We start from the raw sequence: 5,644 nt of genomic DNA, 5'->3' as shown, positions 1-5,644 counted from the left end.
CTTGTATGTTAAGCATATAAGGAAACAATCCTTAGATTGCACTCAAAAGGTTTCCACATCAGATGTGACCTTCACCTTATGTTTCTCCGCCCAGGAAATCACTGACCAGATAGCTACAACCTTACTGGAGCAGAATAATTTGCTTCCATAGTGTGGTATATTTTGTAAATATTCAGTCTTAATATGCAAAAATACACATATCAAACACAAAACAAACAAGAAAAAGTAGCTTATCTTATAAGTCACAGCGATCAATTCCTGTCGGGGTACCTCCAGGTACAGTTAGTATGAGTCCATTCAAAAGTCATATAAGGTAGGTATAGATGATGCATAGGGATGGTGTATAAACCAACGCGTTTCGCCTCTCGGTAGGCTTCCTGCACGTACAAGTATATCTATGGTATGTGCATATGTATATATACACATTTAATTCATGGTATTTTTAACTACTACGCTATCAGGCGCTTGTCCTTGTTCCCCCCTTTGTTCATATATATATATATATATATATTTATGCAATCATCTCCCGACGTCGCGGAAACACTCTCCAGACTTGGTTTGTAGTTGCAATATTAAATGAGCTTTATTATGCATACCAAATTAATTTGCCGACGTTTCGGTTCTTGCTGAACCTTTATCACGGCATCAATATTCTTAACATCAGGGTTAGTTAACTAAAGTATGGGTAGATACAGTAACATCAGCTAATGGTCTAACAGGTCCTCTCATATAGACTCAATGTTGAACAATCAGATACCAACAGATAATAAACAACAATAATTATTCATAACGTAAAAAGTGCCCAATCTGTGATCCATACTTATGTATGGATATCAATCTACTGTATAATTAGTGCATACCTGCACCCATAGTATATGCTTAACATCAACTGTTCATACATGTAAATTTCTAAATAGGTTATAACAAGTAGCTGTACACTCTGTCTTTTATGTATCTAGCATGTTTTGGCTCAATAGTTAGCTTTATGCATAGAAGTGGCATTATGTGATGTTTAACCGATGGCTGAATAGGTTATTTAGTAATGTGTATATTTACCAAATCTCCAATGTGTACTTGGTAAGTATGTAGGACAAACGATAGCTATTAGTAATGTGCTAACAGCTATCTGATTCCATGTGTGGCTTAATATCAGCTGCTGATGATGCTACAAGTAAACAGAGTTGTGTCTTACCTGCTTGTCATGGTTCTCTGCTATGGTATGCCGTCCTGCTGCTGGATCAGTATGGGGCTCTGCTGCCGGTATTTGTACTCGCCTACCAGAAGTGCGTCACTCGTGCCTGGCCGAAACCGGAAGTGCACGCGCGCCCTGTTAGTAACACGCTCAGTTGCTGTTAATACTCAGCGGGGGGTATAAATAAATATGGGCACGGTCCTAAGACTTGTACAGTGGCTCAGTTTGTTGTTTAATGTATAGAACTACTCAGTATAAATCCCAGAAGTGGGGCATATAGTTCCGATAACCGGAAGTGGGGCATGTTACCATATCAGCAGGAAGTGGGGCATGTTTACATGTCCACCGGAAGTGTGGCATGCCTGATAACTACGTGCACTGCTTTAGTATGATAAATGTATTAAATTATCCAAGTATGTAGTATATTCTGTGATGATAAGTGATATATATGCACATATAGAAATATGGGGACAATTATACTTATAAAGCACACATAATACCATATGTTGATGGTAACAAATCATGGTGTACTAGTATGATTCATATGCTAGGTGAGGACCTGTGGCCAATTTAGTATTAGTGATAAACTTCATACACACTGTAGTAAAGGAGGGTGCATAGGTGTTTCTGATATATATTAGACATGTTGAAATAAAAGATTATATATGTACTTAGAGGAATATATTCAATGGGCAATACTCATTAAGTCCACGAGGAGCAACAGTGTCCATCTTATGGATCCAATGACTTTCTCTTTTCTTAAGGTTGGATAATCTGTCTCCTCCAAATTCAGGTGGCGGAACCCAGTCTATTAGTTTACACTTGAGGGATGATACTTGATGTCCCCTGTGGAGGAAGTGGCGTGCTACTGGTTTATCGGATTGACCTGTAGATAATGCTGCTCTGATAGATGCTATATAGTTAGCCATCCTCTCTCTAAAGTTTCTAGAGGTTAGTCCCACATAATATAAGCCACAGGGGCATATTAGTACGTAGATCAGATGGTCCATTCTGCAATGTAGTTTCCACTTGATTTTTATTGCTTTCCCTGTGTGGGGGTGGGCCACAGTAGGACCGGTAAACATGGAGCTGCAGGTGGTGCAACCTCCACAGCGGTAGCTCCCTGGTTTATGTTGCATTGTCCTGATGATGGATTCTCCCGCTTCCGGATTGAGTGTTGGCCGTAACAGGAGTTGCTTCAGGTTTGGTCCTCTCTTGTAGGCCATCATCGGTGTCTGTATGTCACGAAATGGTAGTGTGATCTGTTTTAATAATAGGCCAATAGCGTTTAACTGCTTTTTCAATCTGCGAAGTTGTGTTATTATATTCAGTCACATATAATAGTCGCCCGTTGTTTGATGGCCTCTGTGTGGGATTGGTTATCTTATACATGGCTTTGTTCAGGCATTTGTCCAAAAGAGACCTAGAGTATCCTCTTTCTTGAAGTCTTGCTGTCATCTCTGATAGTTGCGTATTCATGTCTGTATTATTACGTAGTACTCTGGGGTATTGAGAAATTGGTAAACTGTTTTTTAACGCAGGTGGATGGTGACTCGAGGACATTAGAAACAAGTTTCTGTCTGTAGGTTTACGATAAAGGGTATGGTCTAATTTCCTATCAGAGTATCATAGGAATAAACAGATACCAAGAGGTTTTAGAATCAACAACATGCCAACTATCGGCAGGAACAATCCAGTCTTTTGTAGTAGGTGGTGTAGTGTCCTAAACAAGTGTTCCCTTGACCTCATCGTCCTAGTAGTCGAAGAGGTAGGACAAGAACAAAAGAAAGTTAAATCTGAGTTGGAACAATTCCCTGTTTCCAGCATTAATATCTTGAAGGAGGATAAAACAACAAATTGGCTTGAACGCCTAAACACCCAGGTAGAAAGCTACAGAAGAGAACTTACAGCATTCAAAAGAAAGAAACTAACCACAGTATCTACAGATTATAAGAACCATACAGTATACATGTGGCTACTTGGAGATACATCAGGAGCAGCAAGAAACCAAAGATCCAACAGACCCACCTTCAGGAGGCATAAACAAGTATATCCACTGGATACGGGATCCTCAGGGACAACCTCTGACACAGATAACTTAGAGGCAAGACCACCACACGCTTTTTTAGGGAGAAGCCAGATGAGAGACGAAAATCCGGTAACTTTACCAAACGTAGACCCCATCCGAAGAGATGCAGTTACGCACGTAAAAAGAAAAGGAAAAGTCTGGAGGCTATAAGTGTAGTCTTTAACCTCTCGGACCATAAATTAACGGATACGGAATACACACTGCTCTCCAGAGGTCTAACGTTTGTGCCAACTAATAGATATGATACCTTCAAGTGGACAATAGAGCACTACAAGTTTGGTAGAAAACTCCACCTCAAGGAACATTTTGAAGACACCAACACGAGCAGGGATCAAAACGCAAACCCATTTAAGAAACCATCTAAATTTGAGCCCCCCTCAAGTAATGCCAGCATCAAAACTTACCTTCGACTTATTACTCAAGATATTACAGAGAAGAAACCATTCAAATATTTCAATAATTTGACCAACAGTGAGATACAAGCATTGAATGATCTTCGCAGGAATGAGCAAGTGGATATAAGGCCAGCAGATAAAGGGGGAGCAGTAGTGGTCCAGAATTGGAAGGATTACGATGAAGAGATAACAAAACAACTTAGCGACACAAGTATATATCAACGCATTGGGTACAACCCAATGGCAGAAATACAATTGAAGGTTGAGATGATATTAAAACAAGCATTATCAGCAAGATGGCTGGACGAGGACACATATGCCTAGCTCCTGCCAAGTAATCCTAGATGTCCCATCCTATACACGACCCCCAAGATTCACAAAACCCTTGACAAACCACCAGGGACACCGATAATTTCGGCCCAAGGATCAATATTACAGCCCTTGGCAGTTTACGTGGATTACTTCCTACAACCACTTGTTCAACAAACGGCCAGCTACATCAGGGACACGGGAGATCTCATAACTAAACTCGCAGGTATTAATATTGATGGTGATGTGTTACTAGCAACAATGGATGTATGTTCTCTCTATACTATCATTCCACACACAGAAGGGCTCGCAGCCATGGAACAGGCAATACAAGGGACCCAAACCCACCAAGCCCCCACAAAGTTCCTACTCAATCTAGCAGAATTGGTCCTTCATAACAACCATTTCAAATATAAAGAAGAATACTACCTCCAACGCTCAGACACAGCAATGGGGTCAAACCTAGCACCCGCCTATGCAAATTTATATATGGCCAAATATGAAAACGAAGTGATACTGCCCAAATATGGTGAATGCATATTATTGTTTTTGAGATTTATTGATGATATCTTCCTAATATAGAATGGGTCAGAAACCACCTTCATAGAAATGGTCACACAACTCAACCAACTTGAACACCCTGTAAAATTCACCTACCATATTGATACAAACAAAGTGGACTTTCTAGATGTAACAATATTCCGTGGGGGCAAAAAATTAGGCCATACCCTTTATCGTAAACCTACAGAGAAACTTCTTTCTAATGTCCTCGAGTCACCATCCACCTGCGTTAAAAAACAGTTTACCAATTTCTCAATACCTCAGAGTACTACGTAATAATACAGACATGAATAACATGAATACGCAACTATCAGAGATGACAGCAAAGACTTCAAGAAAGAGGATACTCTAGGTCTCTTTTGAACAAATGCCTGAACAAAGCCATGTATAAGATAACCAATCCCACACAGAGGCCATCGAACAACGGGCGACTATTATATGTGACTGAATATAATAACACAACTTCGCAGATTGAAAAAGCGGTTAAACGCTATTGGCCTATTATTAAAACAGATCAGACACTACCATTTCGTGACATACAGGCACCGATGATGGCCTACAAGAGAGGACCAAACCTGAAGCAACTCCTATTACGGCCAACACTCAATCCGGGAGCGGGAGAATCCATCATCAGGACAATGCAACATAAACCAGGGAGCTACCGCTGTGGAGGTTGCACCACCTGCAGCTCCATGATTACCGGTCCTACTGTGGCCCACCCCCACACAGGGAAAGCAATAAAAATCAAGTGGAAACTACATTGCAGAATGGCCCATCTGATCTACGTACTAATATGCCCCTTATGGCCTATATTATGTGGGACTAACCTCTAGAAACTTTAGAGAGAGGATGGCTAACCATAGAGCATCTATCAGAGCAGCATTATCTACAGGTCAATCCTATAAACCAGTAGCACGCCACTTCCTCCACAGTGTAAACTAATAGACTGGGTACCGCCACCTGAATTTGGAGGAGACAGATTATCCAGCCTTAAGAAAAGAAAAAGTCATTGGATCCATAAGATGGACACTGTTGCTCCTCGTGGACTTAATGAGTATTGCCCATTGAATATATTCCTCTAAGTACATATATAATCTT

The sequence above is a fragment of the Taudactylus pleione genome, unplaced genomic scaffold (genome assembly GCF_031769625.1).
Source record: "Taudactylus pleione unplaced genomic scaffold, aTauple2 ptg000372l, whole genome shotgun sequence".
In the NCBI taxonomy this organism is placed as follows: Eukaryota; Metazoa; Chordata; class Amphibia; order Anura; family Myobatrachidae; genus Taudactylus; species Taudactylus pleione.
The sequence above is the reverse complement of the archived record's forward strand: the minus strand, read 5'-3'. Positions refer to the sequence as shown.